Source organism: Pelophylax lessonae, assembly GCF_965119305.1.
Source record: "Pelophylax lessonae genome assembly, chromosome: 8".
NCBI classification, from domain to species: Eukaryota; Metazoa; Chordata; class Amphibia; order Anura; family Ranidae; genus Pelophylax; species Pelophylax lessonae.
The window spans coordinates 183286825-183299036 of record NC_138775.1 but is presented as its reverse complement, the minus strand read 5'-3'; positions in this window follow the sequence as shown (position 1 = coordinate 183299036).

The following is a 12212-nucleotide window of genomic DNA, read 5'->3' as shown; positions in this document are numbered from 1 at the left end:
CTTCCCTTGCCCTATGTTTCCGCCTGGTCTCGCTAATCCGCGGGTGTTTTCCTGGTGGACTGACCATGGCTTTGTGGATGTCCACTCGCTATTTACTCCCACGAAGATACTCCCCTTTGGGGCCCTTCGCTCCTCGCATGATATACCTCTGCGAGAGCATTTTCGTTATATGCAACTCCATCATTTTCTTCAGCAACTCATTAAGCATAGACCCTTACCCTATACGCTGACGCCATTTGAAAGCATCTGTAGGGCACGGCCCCACTCACCGGGACTTATATCCCTTCTATATGCCTCCATCATCGCTTGCGATACACCCCCCTTCACGGCCTATCATTCTAACTGGGAACTAGAATTGGGGGGCGGTTTAGACAGGGAAGATTGGCAGCACATGACGGCGGCTCTCTCTAAGTGTTCCCGTAATGTCTTGATTCTGGAAAATGCATATAAGGTATTTTACCGATGGTATTATACTCCGGCCAGACTGGCTAAATTTATACCCGCCTATTCCCCCCTATGCTTCCGAGGATGCGCTCAGGAGGGGACTATGGCACATATTTGGTGGACATGTCCCAGGGTGCGCAGACTGTGGATTAGGATTTATGCCTTGCTCCGTAATATTCTTCAAGTCACCCTGAAGAAGGACCCGTACGAGGCTCTCTTGTGTAAGCCTATACCTGATTTGACTCGTGCACAGCGACAGTTGGCTCAGCACTTGTTTACGGCTACGAAATTGACCATTGCCCGATCTTGGAAGACCCCGTTGCTTAGTTTTGAGGCGGCCAAAAACCGTATGAATGATATTCTTGTTAACGAAAAGTTGACTGCGATAGTTTCTGATACTCACGCTAAGTTTCTTAAGGTATGGGACCCCTGGATCTCGACAGTGGCCCCTTCTAGATTCCAGACCACCCTTCTCTCTCTTTAAATGCCTCCTGGGCGCACACCCCGCAGGACCTATTTCCCTTCTCCCCCCCCCTTCCTCTTCCCCATCTTTTCTTTAACTTCTTTTCTTGTCGCCTCTCTTATTGTTTGTCCTATCTTTCCAAGCTTTTCTTTCTTTCCTTTGTCTCGTATTGGTGTTTTTCCTCTCTGGCTTGGTACTTTCAGGCCCAGCCTTTGTTTGCCTATTGGAACGTAATGAACCTTTTCCTGACAGTATTTATAGTTTGGTCCGTGCTGTTTCCCGGTTGGCGCACGTACTGTGTCGGTAACATATTCTGCCATTATCGATTTCTCTGCGTTCCAGTTTTTCTTATCCAATTGTACACATGTATCGTGTTTTTGATGTATGTCACTGCCTTTTTCAAAATAAAAACTTTTGTACAAGAATAAACCAAACTGTTGTTTGCAACCACTTCTCGGCTATCTCCCTGTGTAACGAATCCCCCCAAGGGGTCATCCCCGCCCGCCACCTAGCTAATCCCTCACAATATATATATATATATATATATATATACGTAATTCTTGTGAATGAGCAGCCCAAACCAACTGTATACATTAAATATATATATATATATAATATATATAATAAATGTATACAGTTGGTTTGGGCTGCTCATTCACAAGAATTACATGCAAAATAATGGTACCGCTTTCAGCACCTAAAATCCAAAAGAATAATACCGCCAGGGAGGTTAAACAGAAGGATGACTACTGGGTAGCTACACCTTTACCTCTCAATACATTAAATAAAATGTATAAAATTAAAGTGGTTGTAAAGGTAGAACGTTTTTTACCCCAGATCTCGATCTGTGCAGAAGAGCTGCAGCTCATTTTGCTCTTTCCCTCCTCACAGGACAGAGAGGCAAAAGCTTGAGCCATTGGCTCAAGCTACTATCAATCAAATCATGTGATGAGTAAACGGGTGTCAGGATGCCAGGAAACCAGACCACATGGGGATGCAGTTTATGCAGATGCAGAATAAAGCAGTTTATTGGAGCAAACACCCAATAAATGCGCAGCAAGAGTGAGGAAGTCAGAACAGGAACAAGCCGGGGTCAAGTCCAGAAGTCGGTAGTCTACTGGTGCCGGGTTGTCTGACGATGCGGAGTCGAGAGCCAGGAGAGTCGTCAGCCAAGCCAGGTCATACATGGAGGAACACGGAGAACAGAAGACTGCTAGCAAGGATGCACCTTGGAGCACAAATGCAAGGGCAAGGACTGCAACCCATCAGGTGATAGATATATTCAGGTGTGCAGCATCATCACTGTGCGACACCCAGGCAGTAGGCAAGTGATGATGCAATCAGAATTTATAAGAGGCAGCAGACTGCACATGTCTAAAATGGCTGCCAACAGAAGGGCAAGGTAAGATCTTGACAGCAGGGGAGCGGAGCCGAGCCACACTGTCTATGTTAATGGAGCTCTTTTCTTTCAGTGCTCAGAGCTGCTCAGCTGTCGGTTAATTACCAGCAACTCGTTGTTTCCTCAGTGACTCACCTGGTTGCCATTTACCTGCCTCATTAGTCCAGCCTATATACAGCCCCTTTTGGCTATTTAAGCAGCTTATTTCATTCTATCCTCCCCCTTGCATGGTCAATAATATCTAGTGTGTTACTGTCAGGGCCTGAATGGCCTACAGAGTCACTGGGAATTTTCCCGCCTCACAGATTGGTAAGTAAGACACCTCCGCAGCCTCTGCTTCTCATGTACCATGACCGCAGCCTCTGCATCTCCTGTACCATGCCCACAGCCCCTGCATCTCCTGTACCATGCCAACCGCCTCTGCATATCCTGTAACATGTCCGCAGCCTCTGCATCTCCTGTACCATGTCCGCAGCCCTTGCATCTCCTGTACCATGCCCGCAGCCTCTGAATATCCTGTACCATGTCCGCAGACTCTGCATCTCCTGTACCATGCCTGCAGCCTCTGCATATCCTGTACCATGTCCGCAGCCTCTGACATCTCCTCTACCATGTCCACAGCCCCTGCATCTCCTGTACCATGCCCACAGCCCTGCATCTCCTGGGGATCAGACAGCTAAAGATGGACCCCATGTGCCCTTTATGCCCTTCGGCGAGTTGACCTGAGCAGCCGAGTCAGATGATCTTTATCCGGTGGTCTACAACTGTTTACAAGCGCTTTTTGGCTTCTCCATTCATTTGGATAGCCAACAGCCTTTGGTAAGCGGCCATTCTCCTTTTTGTGTTATTCCACTGGTGGTTTCCTCTCATCTGTCGTGGAGGGACTGAGACTCTCATCTGCATGCTGGGACTTGTGGTTCTCCTTTAGGTACACATTTTTTCTACATTTTTTCATATATGAACTTTTTTTTGGACTTGGTACCTATTTAGAATTATGGTTTCACTGATTTAAGTTTCACTTTGACACATTATTGTAAGCGCTACACGTTTTTTTATACATTTGTTTTGGACTTTTTTCTATAGGTCTGTGAAAGCTGCTTACACACTATTTTTTATATCACATTATCAAATTGTCACATTTGTAGCGCAGAAATTCTCTGTGTTTTTTTTTTTTAATGTCTGCACTTTTACCACTTTTAACTGGAATTTACTCTTATATAAATATATATAAAGCCCTATGTGCTTTCATATCTGTCTTATCTATATATAATACACTCTTTAAATGTGCTTTAAAATGCATGGTTTTCCCTTTAATGAACATGAAAATAATGACTTTATGTTGTTAGGTTGGTAAAAATTATTTCTAGGGCTAAATTGTATTCCCAGTCCGGCCCTGGTTACTGTCTGCGTTTCTGTGCATGACCTGGCTTGGCTGACTTCTCTTCTGATACCTGTTCCTGCTTTGTCTCCTTACTACGCTGATTTCTGGCTTCCTGACCCCGACTCGTCTGATTACCCACTCTGTCATCCAAATCCTGGCTTCAGTTTTTGACTACGTTCCTGTACTGTGTTTTATTTTGCTATTTCATTAAGGTGTGATTTTAACTACATTTTCTGTCTCCGTCTGGTTTATGATTCCTGACAGTGGGCCACAATAAGAAGCAGCTCCTATGATGGCACACCAAGAAGTGGAGGAGCCAGGAGCGCTGTTGGGGGACCCAAGAATAGGGGGAACAGTGCTGGTTTGTGCACAACCATTACACAGAGTAAGTATGTATAACATGCTTAAAGGGCAACTCCACTTTCGTGCTGAAAAAAATCAGCAAACAAAGAAAAAATAATATAGCGTATACAATTGCGACATAAATCATATTGTAATTGAATGTTATTAAAAATTACCTTTCCTTTTCAATCTGCAGCGCTGTAATTTTCTGAAAAAGCAATGCAATATGGCTACCTGGAGCTGTTCTTTACACAGAATATGTACTGACCACACCCCAGAAACATAATTTCCTGCTTGTGTGATTGGCTCACCAATTTTCCCAGAAGTCTGTCTAAGATACAAGTCAGATTTCTGGCATCACCTGCAACAAAAATTTCATTTTTGGTGAGATACTCCCAATAGGAACATGTCTAAAGGGATGCAGACCCAACAGATTTCCTCATTAGAGCCCGGCAGCTGCCACAGCTGATTGATAATTATGAAACCAACTCCCATTTGACCCACTCAGCACAGAGGCACAGAGGAACAAACAGTGATTCCTTCAGAACAACAAAAGGTAGGAATCTGCAACAAAGTTTGTTAAAATCTCTGCAATGTACAGAGATCACCCAGTGGGGAATGTTTTTTTCTCAGCAAAAGTGGAGTTACGCTTTCATGTTTTTTTAAAAAAGGTAGGATTACAATCACTTTAACCTCATTACGACCGCCCGCCGCATTTATACTGCGGCAGGCAGCCACTCCCAGGCAAATCACCGTACAGGTACGGCGCTTGCGAGCACAAGGCTAGGGGCAAGTGCGCGCCGCTAGCGGTACGCTCCCGCCCCCGCTCGGCAGCGAAGAAGCCGATGCAGCGTGCAGGCAGCTCCAATTGCCGCCTGACACCCGTGATCGTTCCCTGCTTAGAGAGAAGAACGGTCAGCTGTTGTAAACACAGCTGACCGTTCTTCTCCCTGGAATGATCATAGAGCCCATGTGATCCTTCTATATAGGATCACATGTCTCTATGGTCATTTCAGAAGCCACACCCCCCACAGTTAGAATCACTCCCCTAGGCTCACATTCAACCCCTTGATCACCCATTATGTTACCCCTTCCCTGCCATTATATAGTAATTTTTCTAACTAAGACAAACTACAGTAACTATCAACTAAACTAGGAAATTGCTATTCAGCTTGCAGCAGGTTTCATGGCTTAAATGTTACACACAAAAAAATGATCCAAACATACTTTTTCATATAATATTTTTAACCTAGCTGACATTCTCGATGTATACGGATTAAAAGGGGTCCACATGTGTGGGAACTTAATAGGGAATCTTTTTATTGCTGGTTTGCAATGAAAAAATCAACTATATAAAACTCCATAGAAAAATTTGTGAATTGTGATGACACAAATAAAATCTTAAGAGCAAATCAGGGAAATTGTTGTTGTCTGAGCAGGTTTAAAAAGTCGCCCATCTCTATACTTGATATAAATTACTTTGCTGTGTGTACCAACTCAACCTGGATTTATGAGCTTCTAGTAAATATAGGGTTTATCTAGAAATTACTATACTGGAAGATTATCAAAGCCCAGAGGAGTCCATTTATCAAACATTGTCCAGGAAAGTTTAATAAAGATAAAAAAAATCTTCCTATCATCTTAAAGAAAGCTGGTGTAATTATACGGGGTCCAGAGAACATAAGACTGAGTGACTCTACATACCTAGTAAAGGAAAGTAGCACAGCAGGGTTAGCATAGCAAAGCTCTGTGCCCAGGAGGAGAGGGAGATGATAAGGATGGTAGAGTGTGGAGATCAGTGATTAGTCTCACAACCTCTATATGATAAGACTAGTGTCTTATTGCCTGCTGTGTAATCTCCAGAGCAATATTTTAGATATCTAAGAGGACAGAACCTCTGCTCATACGGATAAAGAAGACCTTCGCAATAGTTAAATGTTTTTTTTATTCTAGACTTTATAAGAGGATACATAAATGGCCCAAGATTTCAAATGTTTATGAGTGATTCTGAATATGCCTCTCTAATAGCATTGCAACAGTACTAGTAGTATCCATCCACTGACACTAAGATAACATGTAGTGCTTCATAGATATAGAGTCATGCTTCTGTGGGTTAGCACTTCTATTTGGAAGCACGAGGATCTTTGGTTCAAATTTTGCCTGTTTCCTTTTGCGCATGGGCGAGTCGCGCTGCGCTTTCTGAATGGTCCCGCTGTCTTCTGGGACCTGTGTGTGTCTCCCAGAAGGTATCGGGGGAAGAAGGAGGGGCCGCAAATGACGTACAGTGCCTTGCAAAAATATTTGCCCCTTTTGGCATTTTTCGTGTTTTGTTGCCTCACAACCTGGAATTAACATGGATTGTTTGAGGATTGGCATAATTTAATTTACAGAACATGCACCACAACTTTAAAGATGTTTTTTTTTGTTTTTTTGTTTTTTTTTTATTGTGAAGCAAACAACAAATAGGACAAGATAACATAAAAAGTCAATGTGCATAAATATTCACCCCCCTAAAGTCAATACTTTGTAGAGCCACCTTTTGCGGCAATCATAGCTCCAAGTCGCTTTGGATAAGTCTCTATGAGCTTGCCACATCTTACCACTGGGATTTGTGCCCATTCCTCCTTGCAAAACTGCTCCAGCTCCTTCAAGTTGGATGGTTTGCACTTGTGAAAAGAAATATTTAAATCTGACCACATATTTTCTATTGTATTGAGGTCTGGGCTTTGACTAGGACATTCCAACACATTTACATGTTTCCCCTTAAACCACTCAAGTGTTGCTTTAGCAGTGTGTTTGGGGTCATTGTCCTGCTGGAAGGTGAAGCTCCATCCTAGCCTCAAATCACACACAGAATAGTACAGATTTTGCTGAAGAATATCCCTGTATTTAGCACCATCCATCTTTCCCTCAACTCTGACCAGTTTCCCAGTCCCGGCTGCTGAACAACATCCTCACAGCATGATGTTACCACCACCATCTTTCACTGTGGGGATGGTGTTCTTTGGGTGATGTGTTGGGTTTGCGCCAGACATAGTGTTTTCTTTGACGGAAGAAAAGTTAAATTTTAGTCTCATCAGACCAGAGCGCCTTCCTCCATACATTTTGGGAGTCTCCCACATGCCTTTTCACAAACTCAAAATGTGCCGTTTTGTTTTTTGCTGAAAGTAATGACTTTCTTCTGGCCACTCTGCCATAAAGCCCAACTGTGTGGAGTGTACGGCTTATTGTCATCCTATGTACAGATACTTCAGTCTCTGCTGTGGAACTCTGCAGCTCCTCCAGGGTTACATTAGGTCTCTGTGCTGCCTCTCTGATTAATGCCCTCCTTGCCCGGTCCGTGAGTTTTGGTGGGTGGCCATCTCTTGGCAGGTTTGCTGTTGTGCCATGTTCTTTCCATTTGGTTATGATAGATTTGATGGTGCTCCTAGGGATCATCAAAGATTTGGATATTGTTTTATAACCTAACTCTGACATGTACTTCTCAACAACATTGTCCCTTACTTGTTAGGAGAGTTCCTTGGTCTTCATGGCAGTGTTTGGTTAGTGGTGTCTCTTGCTTAGGTGTTGCAGCCTCTGGAGCCTTTCAAAAAAGGTGTGTATATGTAATGACAGATCATGTGACACTTAGATTGCACACAGGTTGACATCATTTCGCTAATTATGTGACTTCTGAAGGTAATTGGTTGCATCAGAGCTTTTTATGGGCTTCATAACAAAGGGGTGAATACATACGCACATGCCAATTTTCTGTTTTCTATTTCTGAAAAATAGTTTTATGTATATATTTTTCTCATTTCACTTCACCAACTTAGACTATTGTGTTCTGATCCATCACATAAAATTCAGATTAACAAAACATTGAACTTAAGGTTGTAATGTAACAAAATAGGTAAAAAGCCAAGGGGGTGAATACTTTTGCAAGGCACTGTAGGTCGCCACGGAAGTAGGAACAGGCACCTGTTTTTGACAGGTACCCCTCCCCCTTGAATGTTGCCAAATGTGGCATCCGAGGGGGGAAGGAAGAAGATAAGCGGAGCTTCCCCTTTTGGGTGGAGCTCTGCTTTAAACAACCTGGTATTCAAAGGATTAAAACAAGCTAACAGGTTCCACTGCAGCCATGTATTGATTTCTAAAGCCAATCGACTTTCAGATAAAAGATCTAGGTGGCTCTGGAACCAGCCCCCCTATGATTCATAGGCTCTTCTGTTTCTCTCAAACTTTGAAAGTAGGAGGAGCTTAGGGAGCATCCATTCCCTAATCTCCTACCTTAAAAATGAACAAGGAAGTGAAGTGTATTAGGTCACATTTGGGTTCAGAGTTGTCTTTCACTGGTTCTTGTAACAAGTATGACATACTGAAGAACCTACTAAAGAAGCCCAATGAGTGGGCGACACGCGTGTAGGAGGGAGGACCTGGGCCCGTGATGTCATACAGCCACTGAGATCTGTGCAGAGTGGTGAGCAGATGAATGTGAATGTGATCACAAGCACTTTTGATTTTATATTTTGTAAGTGTTTTTCACTAAGGCTCCTTTCACACGGTCCGCCTCCGTTGGCGGACTTCATGCTGTTCAGTGGGGGATCGATACACTGATCCCCGCTGAGCAGGCAGGTGACAGCTCCCTCTCCGCTCTGTGTGCGGAGAGGGAGGTGTCATAGCCCCACTGCTCTCTATGGGGAATCGGATGAGAATGGACCGACTGTCCGCTCTCATCTGATCCCATCTGATCCGATCCCCTGGACGGATGGAAAATAGGGTTTCCATCCATCTGGATTTCACGGACAGGATCGGATGCGGATAGCAGTGGGTGTCAGCGTGAGGTTTGCAGAGCAGTAAGAGGAGCTTGCAGAGCTGGATGCCAGGAGAGAAGACCGTAGCAGGAGATTGCAGTAGTGTCTATTTACAAAGCTGATTGATCTCATCTGTAAGGTGAGCAGGTTTTCCAGCCGGTGGTGGTGTGCACTTTTTGGTGTCATTAAGTGATTGCAGAACGCTGCAGTGGGTCACTCCTTATATTGCAGTTTTTATTTACACATGGACTTTGTTTTTTGAAGGGGTAGTTTTATGTATTGTTGATTTAACCTTCTTAGCGGTATTCCAGAGTGTGGCTCTGGGTTAAATTTCAGAGCCAAAAGCGGTAACCCCGAGCCACACTCGGGGTACCGCCAGAAGCATCGCTGGATCCTGTAAGCAGGGTTACTTACCTTGTCACCGGGATCCAGCGATGTGTCCCGGCGGTGTCTCGCGGCGGATCTTCCTCCCGATCGTCTGCGTCCACCGGCTTCCGTCTCCTGTGACGTGACGTTCGCAGGGGGGTGGAACCGGCGGCAAATTCAAATGTAAAGACACACCAAACACACTGATACAATTCAAAATAAAAAAAATCATATTAGTTTGCCCCCCAGTGCCCATTCCTACAGTTTTACTGTACTTTTTATGTGTATATATATATATATATATATATATATATATATATATATGTAATTCTTGTGAATGAGCAGCCCAAACCAACTGTATACATTTATTATATATATATATATATATATATATATATATATATATATAGTGTATACAGTTGGTTTGGGCTGCTCATTCACAAGAATTACATGCAAAATAATGGTACCGCTTTCAGCACCTAAAATCCAAAAGAATCATACCGCCAGGGAGGTTAAAAGGAGTTGTGAAGATGCACAACTTCTTTTTTTTTTTATTTATCTGACTATATATCTGACTATATATTCTAATAGAGGATTTAAGTCCCATTTATTGGGAAACAGTATACATTTTCAATTGTACATGCATATATATGTGTTATTGTTTATTATTATTATTATTATACAGGATTTATATAGCGCCAACAGTTTACGCAGCACTTTACAATGTATAGGCAGGACAGTACAATTACAATAAAGTTCAATACAGAAAGAATAGGAGGGCCCTGCTCATGGAGCTTACAATAAAGGCAGGTGACTCGGGTACAGTTCTTAGGTGGAGTTGGGTAGGCTTCAGTGAATAACTGGGTTTTTAGGGATCGCCTAAAGCCGGACACGGTAGGAACTAACCGGACATACTGGCACAGAAAGTTATATGCTTCCTAGTTTAAATTGTTTTACTTCTCACTAGAGCTGAACCAACTAGATCAAGTAGCTTTGCTATGATTTTCAGTCAGATATCAATGTACCTGGTTTTACTAACTCAATAGTTAGAGTAATTTTGTACTAGCAACTTCCCTGCAAAAGTTAATATAGGTTTGTCCTATTTCATGTATGCTCTCATAATAACAAGACCAATACTGATGTGGCTAACAACATTTCTTACTTCCTGTAATTTCTCCATGTACTTTCAAAAATTCACCCCCCCCCTTCTTTTTTCCATTTTGTTAGAATAATATTCAAGTGTTTGCGCTCAAAGGAAAAAACAAGGTATACACTAAATTACCAAAAGTATTGGGATGCCTGTCTTTACACGCACATGAACTTTAATGACATCCCAGTCTTAGTCCGTAGGGTTCAATATTGAGTTGGCCCACCCTTTGCAGCTATGTCCTGGATGCCATTAAAGTTCATATGTGTGTAAAGACAGGCATCTCAATACTTTTGGTAATACAGTGTATCTTTTGTGGACACATTGGCAGAGAACATTGACAAATTAAAGACCAAACCACTTCTTGGCATATTCAAAATGATTCGTATCACACCATCATGAAGTGTTGAAAAAACACTGAGGGTTATTTACTAAAACTGGAGAGTGCACAATCTGGTGCAACTCTGCATAGAAACCAATCAGCTTCCAGGTTTTATTGCCAAAGCTTAACTTAAACAAGCTGAAGTTAGAAGCTGATTGGTTACCATGCTCAGCTGTACCGTATTCTAGGTGCGCTAGCTTTAGAAACTCTCCCCCACTGTTATATTGTGTACTACTTTCATTGTGGACCAGACACCAATGTATTGCTTAATAGCCAGCATACACCTGCCAACACAGGTTGGGTTTCATTTTAACAGCAGATCTATTCTGCAAAACTGAACTCCAGTCATAGGACAAATGTTAGAAATTATATATACAGTATATAGACCTACAGAACAGACAATGCACAGTTCACATTGGCTTATCTGCTGCCTAACTGCAGACAGGAAACAGGAACTTTATTATACTGAAAAGACATATAGTTTAACAAAAGATGCTACCACAAACGTATTAACAATGCCATCTACTGGCTTTAGAATATATTTGTTGTACAAAAATGCATAAACAATGTATTCAAACAACACAAATCATTTGCCTTTCATATTCTCCACCTACCTCTAGCTAATCTATAGTTTATATTATAAAAAAAAAAAAAAAAGCTAAAGGCCTGATTTCTTACCCAAAAATGATGGTCACATAACAGATTGGATCCCTATTCTTCCTATTCTTCTTTCTTCTGGTTTGTTGTGTGCTCATGTAATTGCCTCATAGACACTGCCTAAGTGTGGATGAATTACAAGGTTCAATGAGGCTCATCACTGGTTCTTTTAGTATTAATGGGGAAGTGTCACGATGTCACAACAGGAAAGCAGCTAGCAATAACCTGTCTCCAGAAAAGGCACCATTGAGGATCAGTACATTTAGATAAATGATTCTGGGTCTCAGAGAATTTACCGAAAAAAAAAAAAAAATAGCTAGGAGTTGGTGGGAAACTTGTTATTTTTTGGTCAGAGGTCAGCTTTATTTTATTTTGTCTTATGGATCGCACATTGCTACTATACTGCTAAATGTATTTTTTATTTAAAACCCATGTTTGCCATCTCCCATGTTGTGAGCAAAACCTCAATCCATACAATCCTGCTTGCGGCAAGAAAATAAAGTTTGGAAAGGTAGTCCTACATGTATTCTTGTTATGAATCTTAACACCGATGGTGAGATACAGCTTAAAATTGGTTTTAGTGCAAGGTATTGCACACAGCTCGATGCTGTTTTTCTCAGAAGGCATTTGGAAACCTAAACTGTATTTTTAGATATGGTGAACGGTGTCAGAAATCAGTTACTCTTATCAACCGACAGCATAAATTATCCTCTTCTATGTGTCCCCGCTGCCTGCGCAATGCGCTTCTCTATTCCAGAACAACATTTTAAATGCCGAGAAGCACATACTGACATCTTTTAAATTCAGCAAATAACTAATCCCGCTGCAACTTGGAAAG